We start from the raw sequence: 27,449 nt of genomic DNA, 5'->3' as shown, positions 1-27,449 counted from the left end.
ACAGATAGCAAGTTGGAAGAGCTGTGACATAAAACCAGGTAGTCTGGCTTCCAATTCTTGACCCTATTCTGAAGTGCCTTATAATCAGGTGCTTTTCAGACATAATTTCTTTGAAATGTAGAGGCCTACAATTTTATATAGAAAGCCAATACACCAAAGTTTATGGCTTTCTAAATTTTCTTCCTCAGGGAACTAAAATCTACCTGAAGGCTTTATTCCATGTATTTCAGAAATAGCTATATAATTACTTCATTTACTGCTATTGCTTCCTTGAGGCCAAAATTGGAATCCTTGCTTCTTTAGAGGATTTAGTGTTTTCTCTTTTCTTAAGCTCAGATTACTTGATCAGTCCTAAATTCTAGAAGCTTCTATTCAAGCTTTCCCTGGTAAAAAGGAAGTGCAAAAATACTGTGTGTTTTACTATAAAGTTTGTTCAGAGGTATGCTTAAAACTAAAGAAATTTTCGGTCTGTTTGTCCTTTCTTTTTTTCGAAGAACTTAAATTCAATTAGTCAACATATAGTACATAATTAGTTTCAGATATAGAGTTCAGTAATTCATCAGTTGCATATAACACCCAGGGCTCATCACATCATGTGCCCTCCTTAGTGCACACACCCAGTTACCTCCTCCCCCACCCACCTCCACTCTAGCAACCCTATGTTTCTTTCCCATAGTTAAGTGTTTCTGATGGTTTTTCTCCTTTCTGATTTCTTTCTATTCCGTTTTCCCTTCCTTCCCCTATAATCCCCTGTACTGTTTCTATTATTCCTCATATGAGTGAAACCACATAAATGTCTCTGGTTGACTTATTTTACTCAGCATAATACCCTCCAGTTCCATCCACATTGATGTAAGTGGTAAATATTCATCCTTTCTGATGGCTGAGTGAAATTCCATATATATAATATATGCACCACATCTTCTTTATCCATTTATCTGTTGATGGACATTTCCTTTCTGTTTAATAATTGTGGCTTTTACTTTAAGCTATTGAAATAAAACTATAAATAACTGATTTGTTGAGTGTTTATTTGTATTTAGCCATTTTGTGTAAAATTATTAATAGTCTATTAGAAATTCTGTTACCTTCAAATATTCTGTGATGACAAAAATGTGATGCTTGTATTTTATTTAAGTTTTTATCTGAATTCCAGTTACTTAACATAGTGTGATTCGGGTGTATGATATAGATTTGTTAGATTCGGGTGTATGATACAGTGATTCAACAATATACATCACCTAGTGCTCATCATGACAAGTACACTCATTAATCCCTATAGCCTATTATATGATGAAATCATATGGTATTTGTCTTTCTCTGACTTATTTCACTTAGCATTATACTCTCTAGATCCATCCATGTCTTTGCAAGATTTCATTCTTTTTAATGTCTGAATAATATACTTACCATACCTTCTTTAGCCATTCATTAGTTGACACTTGGGCTGCTTCCACAACTTGGCTATTGTAAATAATGTTGCTATAAACATATGGGTGCCTATGAACTAGTGTTTTTGTATTCTTTGGGTAAATACCCAGCAGGGTGATTGCTGGATTATAGGGTAGTTCTATTTTTAACTTTTTGAGGAAACTTCATACTGTTTTCTAGAGTGGCTGCATTAGTTTGCATTCTCACCAACAGTGCATGAATGTTCCCTTCTCTCCACATCCTTGCCAACACCTGTTGTTTCTTGTGTTGTTGATTTTAGCCATTCTACAGGTATAAAGTAATATCTGATTGTAGTCTTGATTTGTACTTCCCTGATGGTAAGTGCTAATGAACATCTTTTCATGTGTCTGTTGACCATCTGGATGTCTTCTTTGGAGAAATGTCAGTTCATGTATTCTGCCCATTTTTTAAATTGGATTATTTGTTTTTTGGCTGTTGAGTTGTGTAAGTTCTTTATATATTTTGGATACTAACCCTTTTTCAGTTTTGCCATTTGGAAATAGTGTGCTGCTTTTTAAAACAGTAATTTGATTATGCCTGGATCCAAGTTGTTTTCCAACGAGGTGCATAATCAATTTTACAGTGAAAATCCATGAAAAATTGAGACCCTGTATATAGAATTGTGCATTGCAACCAGTTTGGGGACATTTGTCTACTCCAAAGAGGAAGAAATTTTTGTTGTCTATAGTTCTTCACTGCATCAATCATAGTGTTTATGAGCTTTTGCTTATTTTTACCTTTTTAGGGAGTAATACTTTGCTGTGGATACAAGCTTTAGTCAGTGATGTTGAGGCCAGATAGAAGTAGGTAGGCAGAAAATTTCAATGTTTAACAACATCACAGATTATAAGTTCCCTGAGAAATTTTGGGGTGGTGGCCCTCTCTGAAACTAGTAATATATGTTTGTGAGCCATTTCTAAAATGATTCAGGCTATGTTGCAATTAGAAGAAAATGAAAAAATGTTTAAAGCTACCCACTGCCTACTTCTTTGGATTGGGAGGGAAAATACTGGTACAATATTTTCCATGCTTGATTTTGTTCTCTAGCTTAGTAATAGCAGGTACAGGATCCCTTTTAATGGAAAGCTTCTGATTGGCCAAAACCAAATTTATATAGATTACTGTCAGTAATCAACCTGGAAGCAATGACTTCTGAAAAACTCCTCTCAAGAGAGTAGATCAGCAGTTAGCAAACTTTTTCCATAAGATGCCATATAGTTAATATTAGGCCTTATGAGCCATATGGTCTCTGCTACAACTATTCAAATCTGCTATTCCAGCATGAAAGCAGTGATAGATAGTACATGTAATTTTTAAGTCATGAAATATCCTTTTTTAAATTTTTCAACCATTTGATAATATAAAGCTTGCAGACCATACATAAAGAGATTATAGAACAAATTTGGCTCATGGATTATAGTTCGTAAACCTCTGGGATATACCAAATGAATTTTTGCTATAATCCATTCATCTTTTCTCACTTCTCATGCCTTATATCCCTTGCCATAAAATAAAACCAAAACTACCAAGTCTTGTCTGAGAGTAAGGGTGAAAACTATTGGGTGATCTATAGGTGTTTCCTGATGAATCTAATCAATCTCTTGTTTTAAAGACATTATTGACAGCACCATTATCATAATAGAAGCAGTTCAAACAAGGGATGTGAATTAGAATCAGAGACTATAAGGTGCTGGGCATTATTTCTAGCATATATGTCCATTATAGGCCCTGCAACTGCAGTTGATGGATCAGAGTATGAATAAGGCTATTCTTTTGAAAAAAACACACTGAATAGCTAAAACTGTAATATTATGGATCCTGGGTAATCAGTTTCAATTATCTGTTAGTGAAAAGTGGAATTACTTTCTTTGCATGGAATTACTTTCTTAGGAGATATAATCATGCTTTTTTGTGTGGGTACAATGGGAAACAAGTAAGATCAAGTGATTTTTTCCCCCTGTGGTTAAAACTATATTCTAGAACCGGTTTGTTTTTTCATTCATTTATTCATTCAATAAATATTTATTGTGAACCCATATGTACCAAGTATTATTAAAATTATTATAATTATTTGATACATATGATTTCATTGAGTCCCTTGCATTAATCCCCCCTTTTCAGGTGAATACAATGAAATTAAATGACTTGCCCAAGGTCACCTAGAGGGTATGTGGTAGAACTGTGATTCAAATAACTAATCTGTTTTGAGTCCAGTACAGGGCAGTGGCCTATGACTACAAGAACACATATAGTATAGGAGTTTTGGATATAAGACTAATTTAAAGTGAATCAAGAATTGGAGTAATAGCTAGTATAGCTCAGTTTGTTGTTAAATGAAAGTCTATCCTTCTAAATTATGATTCTCTTCTGTGTGTGTGTATATGTGTATCCATCGTCTTTCATTCCAAATCCAACTCCCTTATGAAGACTTGAAGACATCGCCCCTAGGGCATGCAGATTTTTGAAACAGCTGACTTCCTTAGTGGAAGACTGGTCTATACTTGTCAGTGTAAACTCTAAGGTTTGGAACTATCCCCAGGGCACAGTCACAGTTGGTTTTGTAATTCTCTGGCAGTTTATGATCCCTGACAGTAGACAGAAGGGTCCCTTGGACAAGAGTTGCCAAACTCCATTGTGAAGTATCAGGGTTAAGATGAGCCTTTTTTTCTTTACCTTATCAAGAGGAATTTCAATTGGTTTGTCCTATTATCCAGTACAGAAGTTGAATACTCTGGTTTTGTTGACAGTTATGTAGGGTGAATCTGTATCTTCTCAGGAAGCTGAGCTATGTAAAGCAGGTATTGACATCAAAAGAAAGAACCCCCAATTTGATATTTGGTTTATAGGCAGTTTAATTTAGTGATTAGAATCAGAGAATTGTGGAACTAAATAGCCTTAGTTCAAATATTAACCAGACTGTAAACTGTGTGACCTGGGCCAGTTCACTTAAGCTGTATGTGCCTTAGTTTCCACATCAATAAAATTGGAATAATAGTACCTACATTATAAGATTTTAGTGAAGGTTAAGTGAGCTAATACTTGTAAAACAGAATAGTGTCACACTTGCAATAAGATCTCTTTAAGGCTTACCTATAATTCTTTCCGTGATTACATAAATTATGTCATTGACTTGATCAAAAGGAAAGTTTCAGGCTTCACCTGCTCAGAAATTATAGTAGGTATACTGAATAGCAGTGGCGTTGGAGTAATGATGCCCTGATTTGAGTCCTGATTCTGCCATTTGTAACTTGTATGACTTTGGAAAAATAAGCTCTGACATGAGACCATAAATAATGATGGGTTATTAGACCTTATCTTCAAACCCATCAGAGCATGAATAATGATGGGTTTGAAGAGAAGATCTTGAAGAAGAGTAAGGTAAGGAGATAGGGAACATCATTCCTAGACCAAGATAAAAGAGAACATCATCTTGGTCTATAATATCAGTAGCCTTTGGCATTATAGACATCTGTCTTTAAACCTTAGCTCCAGTACCTTTTAGCTGAGTAACATTTTAGGTAAATCACTTATCCTCTCGTCTCTACAGAACAGATCATAAATAGTGCCTTGTCATGGAATTGTCCAAATGAAAATAATTAATGCTTATAAAACAATTAGAACAAATGATGTTTGCATATAACAAAGGTTCAATAAATGTTTATTATTATAATTAATTATCATCATCATCATTATCATTATCTCTGGGACTTCATGTTATAGTTGAGGATACTGAAGCTCAGAAGAGGTGACTTTCCAAAGGTCACAAAGTTAATTAGTAACTAAAGTGCAGATCTCCTGATATCTAAGTCACTACTTCTTCTGTCACAGCAAACTTCCTTCTAACCTCCTGTGTAAATAGAGCTTAGAATTTTTGCATAATATATAGAATATCCATGAGGAGAAGAACCCCTTCTTTTCTGTTTTGGAGGGTATTTCTTGCTAATGGGAAGTTTAATCTTACTCTCTTTCATGCGTAGGGATGGGGGTACTCCATTTATGGCTCATGGACCCATCCATAGATGTTAATTACCATTGACGATCATGTGCAATAATCTACATGGGATTTGATGCTACCTCAGCCCTCACTGAAGTGCTCCTACAAGATCATTGCCTAGCGGTTACATCCTTCCCTGAGGACTTCTTGTTCCATCAGTCTTCTCCAGACCAAATGTTTTGGGCTATGAATAAAATAGTGTTTCTTAATTAAGAATAAAGTAGCTCTTAGAAGAATAGTATAGCTTGGAGAAACAGAGGTTAGAACTCTAACCTAGTAGTTCCTTGTGTCAAACAAGGTAAGTCTATCTAAGTTTGGGCCTTTGAAGAAAAGAATCTTTCTACTCACTTCCTCTTCCATTCTACACAGACCCCTCTTTCAATTCCCCTAGTTTTGTGTTCTGTTCCTCTCCCTCTAAAAACCCTACTTTCTTCATAGGAGGGCACATTTTTATTCTATAGTTTCTTATTGTATTTTGACAAGCTGAAAGTTTTAGTTTTTTTGCCAAATGATCAATGAATTTTTCCTCTGCTTCATAGGGTGGGACAGACTGCCTCTAGTCTAGTCAAATCTCTAATTCCAGTTCAATCCTCCCCGTAGAGAGAGCTTGGGCTTATTTCCTCACTAAATATCCTAAGAATTATGCATTATAGGCAATTTAATCTATCATACCTAAAAAGGATATTTTTGTCCCTAGCAGCAGGGCTTTTCCCTGGTTCCTTAGAAAAAAAGAAAAGAAACAGATTCTGCCATTATTAGGCTAAGAAACATTTGCTTCTTTTTAAAGCCTGCCTTGAATTACAAGACCTATCATCTCAAGTATTTTTCAAGGTGCAAGTCATTCAATTGGACCAATCTATAGGAATAAAATTATCCCTGCCAGTAAAACACTTCGGTAGATATCTTTGGAATATTTGGACACTGATGTCAAGAATATGTCCACTTAAATCATCATGTCCAATGTATACTGAGGAATTTTGATACAAATACTACAAAAGCTTGTTCAAAGATTATAGGCTTACTCTGGATAAATTGTCATTTTATAGCTAGGGGATTAATCAGACTAGGCCTACACTAGCAAAATGAAGGTGATAAACTGAGTTAATTATCTGAACTATCCAAGTCAATACATTTCAATTACTTACATTTCCTGAACCTATCAGGTAAAAGCCTATCTTGGCTTGAATTATCTGGATAAATTCCTCCGTTTAAAATTTCCCTCTGACAATGGAGCTAAGGCTTTGAGTCCACTAAGCATTTATTACAGGGATGATAGAAAAAATGCTTTTGGGCCTTGGCACCACATTACTTTATTAAGCCTCCAGTAGTGCCATGTTGGGATCTCTTAGTGGTGAAATGCAGTTCCGTTTTCTTAGAAAATAAGAGAGAGGGATCCCTGGGTGGCGCAGCGGTTTGGCGCCTGCCTTTGGCCCAGGGCGCGATCCTGGAGACCCGGGATCGAATCCCACATCGGGCTCCCGGTGCATGGAGCCTGCTTCTCCCTCTGCCTGTGTCGCTGCCTCTCTCTCTCTCTCTCTGTGACTATCATGAATAAATAAATAAAATCTTTAAAAAAAAAAAAAGAAAATAAGAGAGAAGTATCTAATAAAGATGATGGATGCACTAAAAAAGATAAGTAGAAGCAAAAGCACTTTTTCTCTGGGTGGGAGTAGGGAGAACCAACTTTCTAGCCTTACTATCACTTATCATTAGCCATGCTATCACTAGACATGGGTTGATTTGCTTCCTTCTTTATTTTGTAAGTTGCAATGAATTAAGGTATGAGTATAAGGGGAGGAGGGTGGGGGGTGGGGGTGAATGGGTGACGGGCACTGAGGGGGGCACTTGACAGGATGAGCACTGGGTGTTATTCTGTATGTTGGTAAATTGAACACCAATAAAAAATAAATTTATTAAAAAAAAAGACACAGGTAGAAACTGTTGCAGGCAACATGACTAAGTATATCAGGGGTATTTTGAGTGCTGTGTTCCTCTTTCCCTTATTTTGCTTTTCCTAGTGCCTTCATGAGCATCCGGGAACATTTTACTTGGCTACACTGTGTCCTTTTTCACATCTGCCTGTGTGACTCATCACTCTAGGGTCTGCTTTTTATTTAATAAACTTTCTAAAACCTACATTTATGCTATCCTTCACTCATTGGAATGAATCAAGTGGGCTTTCCAGTCATTGTCGTAGAGCTAGTAGGAGAGAAACTTAGGGTCAGGGACATATTTCCAGTACCCATCAACTCATCCCATAGAGCTGACTGGCTAGCCTATCTATATATAAAGATGAATTCAGACATAGGCTATGTTTACCATGTAGCAAAACACACAGAAGGAACATAAAGCATCTAGTTAGGTGTTTGGATATATATTTTGCTGTGCTGTTTCTTGAGTTCTTATATTTACAATCATATTTAAACTTTAGTTGATTTTTTCAAATGGAGTCTAGATAGCAATGCTTTGTCACCTTGAGTGCACTTAATGAGTCACCTGAGAGAATCTTATTAAAATGCAGATTTAGATTCACTCTGTGATGGGACCTGAGGTTCTACATTTCTAACAAGTTTCTAGATGATGTAGATGCAGCTGGTGGGTGGGCCATTCTGAATAGCATAAGTTTTCCATAAAAGGTGTTTTTAAAATAGATCTCATGGAGCCTAAGATTCTATATAGATGCCTCAGAGTCTCTGAAGGGTGAATGGGTAGACAAGGGCATGATACTCTAGACAGTTCTACCTTTACTCTTTTTTTAATGCTCTACTGGGGCACCTAAGTGACTCAATTGGTTAAGTGTCTGACTCTTGGTTTCAGCTCAGGTCATGATTTCATGGATCATGAGATCAAGCCCACATTGACCTCCATGCTCAGCGGGGAGTCTGCTTGAAGATTTTCTCCTTCTGTTCCTCCTCCTACTCTCTCGATGTCCCTCACTTTCTCTCAAAAATAAATCTTTAAAAAATATATTCTACTTTTATCTGTTAATATATAGTCGACTTGAACAACATGGGCTTGAATTGCATGGGTACACTTATACATGGATATTTTATAACATAGTAGAGTGCTATGGATGTATTTTCTCTTCCTTATGATTTTCTTTTCTCTAGCTTTGTTATTAGAATACAACATATAATACATATAACCTACAAAATATGTGATAATCGACTATGTTATTAGTAAGCCTTCTGGTAAGCTCTAGGGTGTGGGTAGTTAATATTTGGGCAGTAAAAAATTTAATGCAGATTTTTGACTGCATTGGAGGTCAGTGACTCTTAACCCTGTATTGTCCAAGGGTCAACTGTAATGGAGTCCTGTATAAGATTTTATTAGATAATAGAGTTTGGTTGCTAAAGACACAAACACAACAATAAAACTCTGTTATCACGTATTTCATATGGTAAAGGTCATTCAGTTGTACTAATTTATAAGAATAAAATTACCTCTGGCAATGAAAATATTAGGTAGGTATCTTTGGGATGTTTAAGTACCAATGTGAATATTCCCTTATTAAACTCCTAATCTCCTAGTGTGTGTAGCCAAATGGAAAAGTTGATTTTGTAACATGGAAGATGTGATTTGGTTACAGTTCTACTACTAACCAATTTATTATTATATTAAAAAGAAGATAGAATTAGATATCAGGAGATCTGCCTTTCAGTTATGGCTCTATATTAATATATGGATGACCTAGAACGTGTTCTCACTTCCTTAACTATATCTTCTTCTTGGTAAAGAAAAGAAATTATCCCTACCCTAACAACCCTACAAGATTATTTAAAGATGGAATAACATGATAGATAGAATGTAGGCAAAAACAAGAACATGGAGAGCTATTAGAACACTGCAGTAATCCAGGGGAGAGATGATGATGGCTTGGTTAGCATAATAGAGAAAAAAATGGTGATTAATACTAGGGAATAACCTTAGTGGCACCACTTACTTGGAGGAGAGGAATCACGTAGCCTTGTCCTGCCTGAGTTTCTGTCCCACAATGTCATGAGATATGATATGATGATGGTTGTTTTAACCCCTAAAACATATTAATGAACTATAAAATATGCTTTAAAATGTTGAATCTTGTTTTAAAATCCACAAAATTTAATTTGGATTAGAATTCTAGAACTCCTAAATTTTGGCGGCAATACAAAAGTTTGAGTGATATATTTAGTGTCTGCTTGTATTGAACTCTTTTATGTATTTATAAAATAGCTTTCACTTTTGAAAGAGACCTTACTCTTTCTTGCTAGAAGACAGCTTTGCTTCCCTCCCTCCCTCCCTCCTTCCTCTTCCCACCAACCTTCCTCCTTCTATCCCTCCCTCTTTACCTTCCTTCCCCTTTCGTTTTCTTCCATCTCTCCTATCGCTTTGTTTCAAAGATAGCTCTGTCTCAGAATAATGAAGATTTATACCCCATATCAATCATTCACTTTTTACTAGCTCAAAGGCATTTCTTTGCTGGGATAGCTTTCATCCTTTCCATAAGCTGAAATAAAGCAAGTAAGGTCACTCTACTTTCTGGGATGAAAGTAAAGAGATTTATCCAAAGTGCCAAGTAGAAATGGATACAAATGGACACAGGCTCAACTTTTGCTTACCTCTGCCCAGGTAGTGAGGCAGACTCACGTGCCCTCTGCCATAGAAAAGGAAGAGAATTTGTAGAGGTAGGGGCAGAGACACTCTTTGAAAGTGGATTGAAAATAGCAGGATTAATCACATCTGAATCATAAAGCAGCAGCTAGAACTTTTCTTTGTCAAATCTGATGTTTTGATTACCTGTTCCAAAACTAATTCAGTAGGAATATTTATGGAGAAAAGAATACTCAGTGGCCTAACAGTCAGTGGCTTTGGAGTAAGTCAGGCCTGGTTGCAAGCTTGATTCACAGTCATTAGCTGCTACATAGCCTTGGTGAAATCACTTTACTATTTTGAGTTCCAAATTCCTCATCTATAAAATGGGGATAATAATACTACTTACCTCATAAGATTATGGTGAGGATTCACTGAAATAGTAGTATTAAACATATTGCCTGGCACACAGTAAATGCTCAGTAAATAGTAATAGTAGCTGATTTGCTGTTATGATCATGATTTCTTTGTTAAACATAAAAGGGTTGTGTTCATACACATAGATCGGATCAGAAAAAAAAACATGTGGGTGAATTACAATAACTTCCTATGAAAAGAAGAGTACTATTTGTTGAGAACCCATATAGTATGTCATTTTATCATAATGTTAAGAAGGTAAGCGATTTTCCAAGGATATACACCTAGTAAGTGATAATGATTGGGATTTAGAACTTGTTCAGTCTAATTCCAAAGCCTGTTTCCTTCATCCCCAGTTATACCTCACAACCAATTATTTTCTATGTATTCTTCAAGTTTCTCTTTATATCTTATCACTTCATTCAAGCATCCTTGGTCCACAGTGATGAATACTACCACTACCTTGTCCTCCTATAGTTATTTGTATTTTAATTTATTCTCCCCCATAAACAAAAAATAGACTACTATTTCCATATAGGGCATGAGGCATAACTTTAATTTCTTTGTGGTATGCATAGTATGTGATCTTATATGTTTTTTCAATGATAGTAACCTGTTTGTATGTTCTGCTTTCCCTTCAAATTGCTTTATACATGCATATCAATACCATGAAGACACAGGATGAGAGGTGTCCTCTCTTCTACATTACTTGCCAAGCATAGCTACTTTTTTCTCTTGAATATATATGCTCCTTTAATTATGTTGAAAACCTTAAGGATCGCCGTTCTCCAAATCTTCTTTCTTCTGACTTTTTTTATTGAGGCAAAGAAATCAGTCCATTAAGAAAATATCACAGTTTTAAACAGTGTGCACAAAATAACAGTTTCAAAATATATGACAAAAATTAGCAGAACTAAAAGATGAAATATATAAGCCTACAATAAGAGTGGGAAACTTTAAAACATCTTTTTAATAACTTAATGAACAAGCAGACCAAAAAGTCAATGTTTACAAAATATCTGCACAACACTGTGCAAACTTTACTTAATTGACATATAGAACATGTGACCTTACAGTGATAGAATTCTTATGCTTTTTTATGATTTTTAAATTGAAATATATTTGACGTATAACATCATATTGGTTTCAGTTATAAAACATCAAGATTCAATATTTGTATACATTGCAAAATGACCAGCACAATAAGTCTAGTTATCATGTTATCATACAAAGTTAACTTGTAGGATTTACTCTCTTGGCAACTTTCAAGCATGTTCTACAATATTAGTTGACTGTAGTCACCATGCTGTATATTACATCTTTGTGGTTTACTTATTTTATAATTGGAAGATTGTATCTTCTGCCCTCCTTCACCCATTTTTCCCATTCCTCAACCCCCTTTCTCTCTGACAACTGCCATTCTGTTCTCTAGGTCTATGATTTTTGTTTTGTTTTGTTTTTCTTTTGCTGTGTAATTAGTTCAAGGTCCACCCATGTCATTGCAAATGGCAAGATTTCAATTTTTATGGCTGAGCAGTATTCCACTGTGGTTTGTTTGTGTGTATATCATATGTTCTGTACCATTCATTCACTAATTGACGTGTAGGTTGTTCCCTTATCTTAGTTATTGTAAATAACACTGTGATGAACATAAGGGTGCCGATCTTTTAGAATTAGTGTTTTCATTTTTTCAGGTAAATACCTAGAAGTAGATGTGCTAGATCATATGGTAGTTCTATTTTTAATTTTTTGAGAAACCTCCATGTTGTTTTCCATAGTGGCTGTGCTAATTTACATTCCCACCAATAATACACGAAGGTCCCCTTTTCTGCATGTTTTTACCAACATTTGTTATTTGTCTTTTTGATAATAGCCATTTTAACAGGTGTGAGGAGATATCTCATTGTGGTTTTGACTTGCATTTCCCTGAAGATTAGTGATGCTGATGATCTTTTCATGTGTCTGTTGGCCATCTATATATTTTCTATTGAAAAAACTTTCTACTCAGATCCTGTGCTCATTTTTTTTTAAATTGGGTTGCTTAGGTTTTTTTGTTTTTGTTTTTTGTGGTTGCTGGGTTGTGTGTGAGTGTATGTGTTTTGTTTTGTTTTCACTGAGTTGTATAAGTTCTTTATATATTTTGGATATTAACCCCTTATGGGATATATTTTCTCCCATTTAGTAGGTCATATTTTCATTTTGTTGATGGTTTTCCTTGGTGTGCAAAAGCTTTTTAGTTTGAAGTAACCCTACTTGTTTATTTTTGCTTTTGTTGCCTTTGCTTTGGGAGTCAGATCCAGAAATTCATTGTCAAGACCAATGTCAAGTGGCTTACTGCCTGTTTTCTTCAAAGAGATTTATGGTTTCAGATCTTACATTCAAGTCTTCCATTGGTTTTGAGTTAATTTTGGTGTATGGTATAAGATAGTAGTATAGTTTTATTCTTTTGCATGTGGCTGTTCAGTTTACCCAACACCATTTATTAAAGAGACCATCCGGGCAGCCCCGGTGGCTCAGCGGTTTAGTGCCGCCTTCAGCCCCGGGCCTGATCCTGGAGACCCGGGATCGAGTCCCACGTCGGGCTTCCTGCATGGAGCTTGCTTCTCCCTCTGCCTGTGTCTCTGCCTGTGTCTCTGTCTCTGTCTGTCTATCTCTCTCTCTCTCTCTCTGTATCTCTCATGAATAAATAAATAAAAATCTTAAAAAAAAAAAAAAAAAAAGAGACCATCCTTGGGACGCCTGGGTAGCTCAGACGCTAAGGTTGAGCATCTGCTTTAGGCTCAAGTCGTGGTCCTGGAGTCCCGGGATTGAGTCCCACATGGAGTCCTGGGATCGAGTCCCACATCAGGCTCTCTGTGGGGAGCCTGCTTCTCCCCCTGCCTGTCTCTGCCTCTCTCTCTCTGTGTCTCTCATGAATAAAATGAAGTCTTTAAAAAAAAATAAAGAGACCATCCTTTCCCAACTGAATATTCTTGCCTTCTTTGTCATAAATTAATTGGCCATATATGCCTGGGTTTATTTCTGGATTGTCTGTTCTGTTCCATTGATCTATGCATCTGTTTTTATGTCAGCACCATACTGTTTTGATCAACATATCTTTATTATATAGTTTGAAATCAGGGAACATGATGCCTCTAACTTTATTCTTCTTTCTCGGGATTGCTTTGGCTACATAGGGTCTTCTGTAGTTTCATATTAATTTTTTAAGATTGTTCTATTTCTGTGAAAAATACCATTGGTATTTTGATAGGAATTGCATTGAATCTGTATACTGCTTTGGGTAAAATGGACATTTAAGTTTTTAAGTACATGAGCATGGAATATCTTTCCATTTCTTTGTGTCTTCAATTTCTTTCACCAGTGACTTATAGTTTTCAGTGTATTGGTCTTTTACCTCCTTGGTTAAATATATTCCTAGGTATGTTATTCTTTTTGATATAATCGTAAAAGGCTTCAATATATTTTTTTAATTGAACTTACTTGTTTATAACTTTTTGTAACCTCTCAACCCTCAATTTTCTTGTAAAAATAGAAATAATAGAATATGTAACATATAAGTTTTGGGGCAGGAATTAAGATAAGAGCAGAAAGCATCTAGGATAGAGCTTGGTATACAGCATGTGCTCAGTGAATGCTAATTTTTATTTCCTTTCCTTCTAAGGTAAAGGTGTACCCTTCTTCATTTATTGAGATGTGCTCTTTCTGTCATCATGATAATGGGCCATCCTATACCTAGGACTTTTTGAATTTAGCATCATATGAATAAGAGATATGATTAGGATCAAGGAGGAGCTTAGCTTACAGCTAAGGCTTCTTAAAAAGCTATTTGTTCCATAAAAGACCAAACTCATGATCTTGGATTTTTATTCATCTTTCTATTGCTATGGAGGAAAAGGCAGTAAACAAGTGCCTTGGATGATAACAGTGATGATGGTGAACAATTAACCCTATGTGTTTATGGTGCCAGCCAAACTCTTGTCTGTTTCTCCTTGGAGGTTCATGGCAGATTCTTTCAAGCTTAGTTGGAAACAAGGGAGCAGCATCTTTGGTCTGGAAAGAAACCTCTTTGGGAGAGCTGCTGAGTCCACAGTAGAGGGAAAAAGGGTATCCAGGAATGATTTTCTCTTACCTGGCTTTTTACAAACTTGTTCAGTTTCTTAGGAGATCTTTTAAATTTAAAATTAGTGATTCCAATTGATACCCACCAATGGATGTAAGACAAACATGTTGGTCAAACCAATGACTTTTGGAAGCTTGTCATGAGAGATCAGATACTCAGTGCTTACTAAGCTTACATCTTAGTTTGAGGTTGACAGTTTTTTTAGAAAGGTGCTGAGATGAGGTCAGGGAAAAACAAAATACCCATTCCCTAAATTTTATACTCTTTTTCTAAAGTGCAATGAAAACATGGTTGGTTTTCTGGGCTTGGAGGGAACAAAATATACAGTAGGCATGCTGTCCAAATAGTCAGAGTCAGTGATCTCTCTTTTTATGCCTCTTTGTCTCTTTTTGATTCTATGTTGGAGCAGAGAGGAAAGAAAAGAAATGATTTTTTTAAAGGACACATTTGAACAGTTTATACTGCTTTAGTGAGAAAGTGAAAAGCATAGCCTGAGGCTATTTTCTGGGCTCAATGGGGATTCCAGATGAAATTAGCAACTCAGTCTGATTTTCTAGGAATATACCAATGCCTAAACTTAGAGCCATCTATTGACACAACCATCTTTAACCTTACCGAATAGGCTCATTCTTCTTGCCCTTTTTCTTATTCTTTGCAATCTAGTACCTAATTATAAGCAATCTATTGTTGTTCATATGTTTACATCTTCTTTCTCCATTTATTTGTTCAATATTAATCCATTAAGAGCCTACTTTGTGTCAATTTTCCGTTTTAGTACCAAGTATAAAGATATGAGTAAAACCTGGTCCCTGCCCTCAAGGAGCTTATGTTCTTTTTAACAATATTTTATTTATTTATTCATGAGAGACACAGAGAGAGAGGCAGAGACGTAGGTAGAGGGAGAAGCAGACTCCAGACTCCATTCAGGGAGCCTGATGTGGGACTACTGGATCACACCCTGAGCCAAAGGCAAGTGCTCAATTGCTGAGCCACCCAGGCATCCCAAGGAGCTTATGTTCTAATGATATTTCAATTATTCTTTAAAATAATCTAGGATAGAAACCATGACTTCTACCTCTTAGTACCTACATAAAAATAAAAACACAAGATATGGGGAGGTAAGATTTATTGAATTCAATTTGGTTGAATTTTGTCTGAAAAATACAGTTTTCTAGGTTGGCTCCTTAGTAGGCAATGCAGTACAAAAGAAAATGCAGGGATGCCTGGGTGGCTCAGCGGTTGGGCATCTGCCTTTGGCTCTGGGAGTGATCCCGGGATCTGAGATCGAGTCCCGCCTCAGGCTCCCTGCATGGAGCCTTCTCCCTCTGCCTGTCTCTGCTTCTCTCTCTCTCTGTCTCTCATGAATAAATAAAATTTTTAAAGAAAAAAAGAAAATGCAAGTAGCCTAGGATTGCATTAAATTTTATTGTTTGGGATCCCTGGGTGGCGCAGTGGTTTGGCGCCTGCCTTTGGCCCAAGGCGCGATCCTGGAGACCCAGGATCGAATCCCACATCGGGCTCCTGGTGCATGGAGCCTGCTTCTCCCTCTGCCTATGTCTCTGCCTCTCTCTCTCTCTCTCTCTCTCTCTCTCTGTGACTATCATAAATAAATAAAAAAATAAAAAAATTTTATTGTTTGATGCAGCATCCTAAACAACTTCAAATGCAGATGGATACAGGTATATATTTTTATTGGTAGGAAATTATCAAATACGTATATGCAAGATACCTCTGGGCAACCTCAGTTTCCCAACAGTGGCTCATTATTCTTGTTTATTTATTTTTTAGAGACTTTTTATTTATTTATCACACACACACACACACACACACACACACACACACACACACAGAGGCAGAGACATAGGCAGAGAGAGAAGCAGGCTCCATGCAGGGAGCCTAATGTAGGACTCCATCCTGGGACTCCAGGATCATGCCCTGGGTTGAAGGCAGACGCTTAACTGCTGAGCCACCCAGACATCCTTATTTTTCTATTTAGATGTTTTTTATCCACACTTACTTGTGTACACAGCCATATTTTCTTGTGTGTAAAATCTCAGAGAAGAATGAACAGTTTTTCCTAGTCTATTCTTTTTCTAACTCAGAGAAATTGTTCTATTTCCAGAGAAGACTGGGTAGTTACATAGATACTCTAGTTTCCCACCCTTTACCTACCCAGTGACAATTTGAATTGTTATTATAGGATGCACAGTAGTTAGTCCTTTACAAACTCTCCAAAGCATAATGTAACTTCCCATAGCCTTAACTTATTAAGTGAAACAACTTATCAAGACAACATGGCCAAACCAAGAGTTCATATTTTTGTTTTTGCCAAATTAAAGATCCTAAGTAAAACAGAACAATCTGGGGATTCAGAAGTATACTTTTAATAAATATGAAATGGGTCACATAAAATCTACCTACTGCCTAAGCAACTGGAATTTTGAATTAATTTCTCTACAAAATTCGGACTTGCCTTCTTCCTTCTTCCTAAACCTTCTGGCAGGGGTGATAAACCTGTCAGCAAAGAAAGATTTTTTTAAAGAAGTAGTAGCCTAATTCCACCCATTAGGAAAGGACTGAGTTTATATCCAATGCAAGCAGGCTGCATCACTAATGGATGTCAAGTTATCTTTTCTTTCTTTCTGCAGGTATTCAACTATATGGGTCTTTTGAGTCATGTTAGAAAGCTTTTGAGACGCTTGTTTTGAATTGATGGGCTTGACCAGTAGCAATTTGTTACATCGACACTCTTGCACACTTACAAAAAGATAGTTCTATGCAGTTACAGTGTCTCCTCTTTCCTGAGGAGGACCTGCTTCTCTCTTGGTATTTTTCAGATGAGATGAAAGGAGTGGAAAAATTTAGGCCTGAATGGAAGGTCAAAATTGATTAATTGGCTGAAAACTAGCCTTGGATGTAAAGATAAGGTGGTAGATCTCTCTGAAAACATCATTTCACTCACAGACAAACATGCACACACATACACACACACACACACACCAAAAGATAAAAAATTCTAGAAAAATAATTTTCTCCATTAAGTAGTATATATATAATTTTATTCTATACTCTGTAATAGAGACACTTCAGAAAATGTATTTGTATTTATCTCTTTTCTAAAATCATCTTGTTCAGTTAGCATATTAGAGTACATTAATACTGGTTAAGAAATTATTATTTTGATGCCCAGGAATATTATGAGAAACTTATAATTATGGCTGTGAAAAACTTATATATGTCTGTATGCACGTGTGTAATATATATAAAAACATTTACTATATATAAATTGTTCAATCTGTTTAATTTAGTATCTGACAAATAATAATAACTGAATGAAAAATTTTGTGTGTGACCAAAAATTAAACAAGTATGCTGATCATCGTATTCTGCAGGAGCTAAGTCTAGTGGCTTCTATGGGGGAAAACAAACAAACAAGAAACCCCTAAAAGCCAAAAACGAGTGAGGTCAGTTGATCTGATAGAACCATGTAACTATTTTGGGTTTCAAGTGGGAAAAATAGGATATAATTCAACTTTGGCAAAACGTATGGTTGCTGAAATCAATATGAAAATAATTGTATTTGTTTAACATCTTGATGTAAATCTGTGGCATGACTCTCCTGTTAAAGTGCCTCAGTATTGGCAGGTCAAACAACTCAAGGGTAAGCTCATCCTTGTCACTGAAAAAGATGATAGTGACAACCCAATATGGATCATCTGGGTAGGAGACCTCAACCTCTAGGCAACCAAGAGTGAAAGTGAACCTAGCTTGAATTGATTAGTCTGTCATGACTTTGTGATGATAGATGGAAGTCTAACAAGTATACCATGAAGCAAAGATAGTATAATGATCATGTGTACTGCTAAGTGTAGAGGATATTTCTGAGTAAGTGCGTGTTCTCACAATCTTTTCTATAATGTTTCTGGAAGATAATTTATTTTTCCCAGTTTTATTGAGATATAATTGACACAAAACACTGTATAAATTTAAGATGTACAGCATGATGTCATGATACACTCATATATTGTAAAATAATCACCTCATATTTCATTAACAGCAGTTGGCTCAAATAATTACAAATTTTTTCCCTCCTGATGAGAGCTTTTGGGATTTAGTCTTCTAACAACTTCCAAATATGTTATATAGCATTATTAGCCATAGTCATCAGGTTGTACATTATATCCTCAGTGCTTATTTATTTTATAACCAAATGTTTGTACCATTTGACTACCTTTACTCAAATCCCCTACCCTCCACTCTCTGCCTCTGACAACCACAAATCTAATCTCTTTCTCTATGAGTTTGCTTTTTTAAGATTTTACATGTAAATGAGATCATGCAGTATTTGTTTCTCTTGGACTTATTTTATTTAGCATAATGCCTTCCAGGTCTATCCATGTTTTTGCAAATGGCAGGATTTCTTTTTTTATAGCTGAATAGTATTCCATTGTTTTATCTATCCATTTATCTTTATCCATGGGCAGGTTATTCCCTGTCTCAGCTGTTGTGAATAATACTGCAATGAACATGTGGGTACAAATATCTTTTTGACAGTGATTTTCTTTCCTTCAGATATACACCTAGAAGGGAAATTACTGGATTATATGGTAGTTCTATTTTTAATTTTTTGAGGAACTGCCATACTGTTTTCCATATTGGGTGCACCAATTTACATTTCCACCAATTGTATGTAAGAGTTCCCTTTTCTTCACATGCATGCCAGGATTTCTCTCTTATCTTTTTGGATTATAGCCACACTAAACGGCATGAGGTGATATCTCCTTATGGTTTGACTTGCATTCTCTATTGACTAGTGATGTTGAGCACCTTTTTTGTACCTGTTGGCAATTTGAATAACTTCTTTGGAGAAATGTCTGTTTCATGTCTTTGCCCATTTTAAAATTAGATTATTTGTTTTTTGCTATTGAGTTCTATGAGTTCTTTATATATTTTGGATATTAATCCTGTATCATATTTATGATTTGCAAATGCTTTATTCCATAGATTGCCTTTAGATACTTTATCTTCATATCAAACACCTTCTTTTTCTCTACCCAAAATGTTTTTGTGAGCTTCACTGATTATCACAAAAATGTGTTAACTCATCAAGAACTCATGATTGAAAGGACTATTTGCTTTAACAGTATAATATTTTAACAGTGTAACATATATAACTGTACTATGTATATTGACACCTGCTCAAAGAGAGAAACTAGTTACTGAATATATTTCAGAAATTTTTTATAGAAATTCATGATTTGCAAACCATGTCCTTTAGTATTCGAAGATGTTCATTAGGTGTCTCTGATCACTCCTTTTGCACATTAGTGCTTATTTATATTTATTTTACATGACATTGTATATGTTCCTTTGTACTCTTTTACTGGTTTTATTTGCCCATAATTTTTCTCTTCAACTAGATTTTAAAGTCCTCAAATTCAGAAAATATATTTTCTATTTTCCCTGAATGCCTTACTATAATTAAATTAAACGAAGAGAGAGGGAAGAAGTTTTTGCTGAAATACAATGTGCTGGGCAAAGCATGAATGAGAATGGGGGAGAGGTGGTAGTAAAAGATACATTTACTTGAAGCTGTGAGATTATTTTATTTTATTTTTATTTTTTATTGGAGTTCAATTTGCCAACATATAGCATAACACTCAGTGCTCATCCCGCCAAGTACCCCCCTCAGTGCCCATCACCCAGTCACCCCCCACCCACCTCCTTTTCCACTACCCCTTGTTCATTTCCCAGACTTAGGTGTCTCTCATGTTTTGTCACCCTCACTGATTTGTGAGATAATTTTAGCACATCTGCCTCACTTTTTTTTTTTTCCCCTGGGGCAGAGTCCAACTAAACTGATTTGGCTTCTTTTTTGGAAATGATTACTGGTTATGGGCTCAAGGCTGTTAATATCCATTAGGAAGTATAAACTAGAGCAGAGAACAAATCATCTCTGTCTAGGGTTAAAGTTCAAATTTGCTCATTAATGCTGATTTTTTTTAGTCCTTTAACCTTATAGACTCTGACTCTTATCTGACTACTTAGCCATTTATGACCTGCCTGCTGCTCCCTACCTTAGCCAACCTCTCTGAACATAATCCCTTTATTGCTTGCCTAGATGGGTCTTCCACTTATTTAATAGAACATATAGTGGTAGTACCTCCTGATTAGCCACATCTGTTTGGCACCCATAGTTCAAGTAACAGAAGCTATAATGTTCAATTGCACATCTTGGTTTAATCTATATATTGAAAGATTAATTTCTGGTTTGGGAATTACCAATGTAGATTGGGAGAGATTTCAGGATTATAAAAATATTTACTTTATGAGACTGATAGGACTATTAAAGGAGTGACTCCATACACAGTGTTTGGCACGTGATAATAAGTATACAATAAATGCTATCTTAGGTTTTGTAATTTTTTTCTAATTTCCTCATCTGTTCTTAACTAAGATCAGAAATATTAAAAGAACTCTGATGATAGACACACACACACACACACACTATTTTGAAGATCATTCTTTTTTTTAGATTTTATTTATTTATAAGAGAGAGAGAGAGAGAGAGAGAGAGGCGCAGAGACATAGGCAGAGGGAGAAGCAGGCTCCGTGTAAGGAGCCTGATGTGGGACATTATCCTGGGCTGAAGGCAAGTGTTCAACCGCTGAGCCACCCAGGCGTCTGTGAAGATCATTCTTTTCCTTACATTTGTATAGCTAAAAGCTTCTGCCGCAATGGTAACTGAAAGGTCAGTGCTTGATTCTTAAACATCAGTGGGCGTGTGGACAGACCTTTTGATAAATTGCCTCTTATATCATTTAAGTTGTGGCTTATTGACTAATACTATAGTTAGTTTTGACAAAGGTAGTATCAAAGCTGTAATGACTGAATACAAGATAGCTCATAGTTTTCTCTTTTCATCAATTATTCAGTGAAATCTCAGCCTTGGTAACATGGGAGAAATGAGTGAAGTGCTCTTGAAACAGGTGAGTTACAACGTGACAAATCCTGTAGATCAGAGCTGATAGTCCAAGAAGCCATTTTTGATATTCGGTGGTGATTTTTCATATTAAAAATTGGGCAAAGAGGGAGCACAATGGCTGGTCAGAATAGAGCTTTCCATCTGTAACTTATTACTATTGTCACTTAAATGGTCTATATATTACACTAACCTGTTACAGACCCATGGCATCTAATGCAAAGATGTCATGCAAGTAATTTACAGCCTATTGCATGGGTGATGAAGTGTCTTGCATGCACACTCTTTCCAACTTGCAGATTGAAGCAGAGGCTTTCAGAGCCAAGGTGTCCATACTCTAAAGCCACTTAATACAAGCCAATATTTTTCAGTTAGTTAGATGAATTCATATTTTCACCGGAACACAGGTATGGATAAAATTTTGGTTCATTTAATCAATTTTGTAATATTCTTTAGCATGGTGATTATACTTGTTAATCTTTCTGGCCCTTTTCCTCTATCTTAGATGTTTAAAGAAAAAAATATTTCAGTTGATAGAGTTTTAAGCATAATATCAAGGTAAAAATCCTCCTAGGGTTCTATCTACACAAAACAAATAAAATGAGTCTGCCTATCAGTCCTCCTTCCTTTCAAATTCAGAATACACTTCTGATAGAAATGTGCTGGGACAGCTTTAAAGTAGAGTAGAATGGTCGGTCTACTTTACCTTTGATGATTAGCTTTAAGGCAGCAGCTGGGCATCCCTCATCCATTTTAACCTCCTTTAATAATCCACAGTTCTATTGTCCACAAGGTTTTCAAAACCTTCTTTAATCCTTTATATTTTAATATGTGCCATATATTCATTTCCTGTTGTATAAACTAAAATAGCAACTAATTATGGAGACTGAACAAGTACCTTTATATACAGGGAAGACTTATAATCAGCTCCTTATGATATACCTTATGTATTCTATTTGTGCACTCCAAAGGATGTGTAGACATCTGCTAGTTAGCTGTGATTTTGATTGGAGACCTGAACCAGATAGTTCATCTAAATCCAGGTTACCTTTTGCAGTTACTGAATAAATAGATGTTGGGAATGAATCATGAAGTGTATAGCCTAGGGCTCAGTTCATCCTATGGATAGAAGTTGTAAAAGTTGATGAGCAAAAGGAGAAAGGCTGAATGCTCCTTTTGGTGTTGGGATAGATATTGGTATATTTGGACAATACCACAAGAGAGTGAAAGGCAATCAGTGCTAAGGTTAGACAGAGCAACAATGAATACAGCTTTTTAGCTAGTGAAGAAAGTGAGATAGGTTGAAAATAATTCTCATAAGCAAATAATCTGGAAATTCCTTTAGAAGGCCCACACTGGGCTCTGCATCCTGACATCTGTTGACCATATTCATATAAACAACTATGTCTTATTTGTGAAACCAACTAAGATGTGATAATCATTAAATAGAGTCTATGTTCAACTATATTTCTAAATTCCCTTATCAAAGTGCTTTCGCATATTACATCTGACTTTATATGTAAAAAGAAGTGTTTTTCTCATTATACAATGAGATTGTATAATTCTAGTAGTCAATGTTAACCTAAGTATATTTTCCTGAAAATGCATTTTTAAGAGCAAAATTTCTATTCAGACTCAACTCTGCCTTTTGGTAGTGAAATAGTTTCAGGTATAAAGCCATGAGGTATAGAACTGTTATCTCCTTCATGACCACATACAATTATCTTCTGAGTATACGTGAGATGAAACAGGCTCTATAGTCTAAGTTCATTTCGAGTTCACCAAGGAAAAGAGAAAGATAATTATGCGAAGTATAGGTTCTTCTCTTGACGAGTGGCATATGTGGGATTTAGGGTTCTATAAAGAGACTTCTTTCCAAGCTAGGGCATAGTTAGTGAATTAAAGGGATTGGGTAATAATATATTTAAATAAGGTCATTCTTTATACTCATTTTTTTTCACTCCCGGGGATAACATTTTCTTAAAAGATCGGTTGTAAGTTGGAAGATTTCTTTGTTAGCATGTACCTTCCTCTTCACTGGGGAAAAAGATGACCAAACTATGCTCACACTAGCAAGCTATACTATATCTAAAACTATTATGTCTAATATAGTTTATCTCACATATAGTACTGGACCCAACTTATATCATAAGTTATATCACAAACAATATTTATTATAATTATATAATTCATTGGTGTACCATAGAATGAACAACAGACTGGGACTTAGGAGACTTAAATGCACTGGTCCTAATTATACCTCCAGATGGCTGTGTGACTGTAAGTTTATCATTTAAACCTTCTAAGAATCTGATTCTCTCACCTTTAAAGTGGGGAGTGGGAATATTGGTCTAGATTAGTAATTTTAAAAGTGGCTTATTTATATGTGTATGTGTTTGTGTGTATATTTTCTCAGCATAAATTTTTCTCCAAATAAGGTCTTATATAGAACTCCCACATATAGAACAGATTAAAATAGAGCTGTTCTGCTTGAATCTACCTCCATTTTATCACACCTGTCCCAACCATGTATCAGCCCTTAGGCCCACTGGAACATGATTTAGAAATCACTAATTAGGATCTAAGGCCCCTCATCATTCTGATCTTTCATGATTCCTAGACTACTCCTATTGTTGAGGCAATAGGTCCAAATGACTTAATTAAGGTGAACCTTATCTTTATTCACCAGGATGAGACAAACCATTGACTTATTTAGCAGTGCCTAACATGGGGAAGATTCATCCCAGGTATTTATTGTAGTAGACACTCAGTGTCAGATGTGGTAAATTAATTGTTCCAGCCCTATTTAAAAAATGATCAGAGCTCTATGTTTAATCATCCACACACTGCACTAAAATGAATTTGTTCTATTAAGAAGGGGCATCAAGAAATAAAGTCTATCCCAGAGGAAGGCAGCTGGAAAAGTTACTAAATTACTGGTGTATGTGTATGTATATGATATGTGGTGGTGGAGATGTTTGAAGTTTTTACTGCAGTGAGTTTGCAGTGACCACATTACTTATAAGTGGCAGCACTAGGTTAAGTTATGCTGGTCTTCCCAAGTAAGTGGCAATAAAAACTTTATAGCACCCCACACTATCATCACATATTTTATTTAAACCACTTATTTTCTTTGGATTTTGTCTCTTTTAATTAATCTCTATTTTTTCCTTCTTCCTTATGTTACTCAATATAGAAATATGGCCTTTTTTGAAGTGGGTGGGGTCAAGAGCATTTGAAAAGGACAGTGTGAAATCAATTTATATTCCAATTAGAAATTTATGCATTGATGTGTGAAGCCCATAGTTTATCTGCTGATGGTTGTGGTCAAATATGGATTAGACAGAATAAATTATACACCATAATTTATGAGAATAAATTGGAAAGGCATTTGGAATAATGAAATGGGAATAAAGCTATTAAGTATTGTTAACTGTCAGCAGTAGCTCTGCTAGGTCAGTGTGCTTTCTATAGTAGGCTTGGTGAATATACATAATCCAGCCCTCTGACACAGACAATAACTTTGACTTTGCTTCTAGATTGAATTAATATTGGAATACAAGCTTCACTGGAATAGGTATTTTGTATGTAACTCACCACTGTATCCCTAGTGCCTAGAAGACTACCTGATACATAATAGGTTCTCAGTATTTTTTGAATGAATGAATGGTGCAATCTTTATTTTTAACAAGGAAATGTGCATTTTTAGTCTGCATCACTGAGTGGGGAAAAGGTTTATCAGACTCTTGCTTGAATCCTTACTAAGCACCTTCTGAACCTTTTAACCTTCTGAAAAACTTAGAAGTCAGCAGCTTAAAATACATGCAGGATGGAAACCTTGAGTCTGCATGGCAATAAAATATACCAGAGAGGAAAGTTATGATACTTGGCAACCAGACACATCCATTTGGGTAGACTGGATGCTTGAGGATAAATCAAATTTTCCATGATGGAATAAACTTTAGCTGAGTATCCTGATAGTATAATAAAAAGCAGTGAAAAGCACTCCAGGAAGACGATCAGTATTAAACAAAGTAACCTAAATGGGAAAGACAAACAAACAAAAAATAATAACAGGAACATAGAGATGGAGAGCAAATAGTTTCTGTCCTAGAGTCATTATTAATTAATTTATTTTCCATTAAGTATTTATGAGTGCCATAGTATGTGTATATACACACAGATATATATTAGTCCTCAGTAGAGATACTGTATCACATTATCTGGACATTTAATTTTTACCAGATTGAACTTTCATGTTCTTAGCTTTATCTACATTTCTGATCTCAACCCATTACCTTCTCTGATGTTAAAGTTTTCTGCTATTCTTCTAGATTCTCTAAGTCTTTTAAACTTTTATTCATCTATTCAATGAGTCAACAAAATTTTGTTTGATGGTGTATATTACTAGGCATTGAGATTATAGTGATAAAATACATAGACAAAGCCCTAAGTATCCTAAAGCCTACAATCAAGTCTTTCCTATTTCCTATACCCAGGCATGAAACACTGTCATGACCTTTTCATATAAAAGTACTTCTATTTCATCTCTCGACAATGCATTTGTAACTACTCAGCATGGGTTCCATTCTATCTTCTCAGTCTTTATTTGCTTTGTTCACCTAAGCTACATGTACAGGAAAAAGGGATGTGGTGGTTAATTTTGTGTCAACCAGACTGGGCTACAGGATGGCCGGATATTTAGTCAAACTTTAATTTGGATATTTCTTTGATTGTTATTTTTGGGTGACATTAACATTTGTAAATTGGTAAACTGAATAAAGGAGATTGCCCTCATCCAATTAGTCAAAGGCCTGAATAGAACAAAAAGGCTGACCTTCCCCCAAGTAAGAGAGAATCCTTCCTGCCTGATGGCCTTCACACTGGAATATTATTTTTTTTCACCCTGCCTTTGGTCTTGAAGTAAAACACCAATTCTTTGCAGATTTCAAGCCTGCTGGCCTTTGGACTCAGACTGCAATTAAATCGTCATCTGTTCCTGGGTTGCTAGGACATATTCTGTAGATCTTGGGACTTGCCAGCCTCTATAGTCATGGGATCCAATTCCTTGGCGAATCTAGATTAATACAAGGAGCTTCTGGGAAGAAACAACAGTAGTCTTCTCCCATAATCATACTTCTCAAGCACAATGGTAGCCTTGTTTAAAGTTTGTACAAAGTATAAAAACATAAATAAAGTCCACACTATACCTTCCCTGATAATTATCAGACTTTATTCATGTTTCTTCCCAAATTAGGAAAATAACTTTACCTAACTAATCAGATAGCTTAGTTGAGCTAATCATGCCCCCATTGCATGAAATATTTATAGCATGATTTGGATCTCCAAATTAATCATTTTGAGACTTTAAATTTATTAGTGATCTCAGATACTAAAGCAATTCAGCAAAGAAGATTCTTTTTGGCCCCAGTACCTTTCCCATAGACCTTCATATGAGTGGGGCTATCCCTGTTGACTGCCTATCCCACTAGCCAATATCAGTTAGACATTGGTCATATTTCCAAATTACGACAAAGGATGATATAATACATGCATATTTGTGTTAAAGACAATCTGTATTTAAGACCATGGAATCTCAGCGTTAGTAAAGTTCTTTATTTCTTTCTTCTCTTTTAGTTTTGTTTTGGTCTGGGAAGAGATCGACTCATTTTTCATGTTGAAGTTTAGCCATGAACCAGTGGGACTATCATGCAGTGAAATCTGTAAAATATTGCTTCCACAAACTGTCAGAATATATTTAACTGAGTTGATTAAAAAATAACTGATATCGAATATGACCATTTAAAATATGCTGAGTTTGTCATATTTCTTTCCTATCTCCTCTGTCCCCATCTTTCTATTCCGAAAGTAACTTTCCTTGGGTCATGATGACTTAGTTAAAATGATTGTACTAA

Source organism: Canis lupus, chromosome X, assembly GCF_011100685.1.
Source record: "Canis lupus familiaris isolate Mischka breed German Shepherd chromosome X, alternate assembly UU_Cfam_GSD_1.0, whole genome shotgun sequence".
In the NCBI taxonomy this organism is placed as follows: domain Eukaryota; kingdom Metazoa; phylum Chordata; class Mammalia; order Carnivora; family Canidae; genus Canis; species Canis lupus.
The sequence above is the reverse complement of the archived record's forward strand: the minus strand, read 5'-3'. Positions refer to the sequence as shown.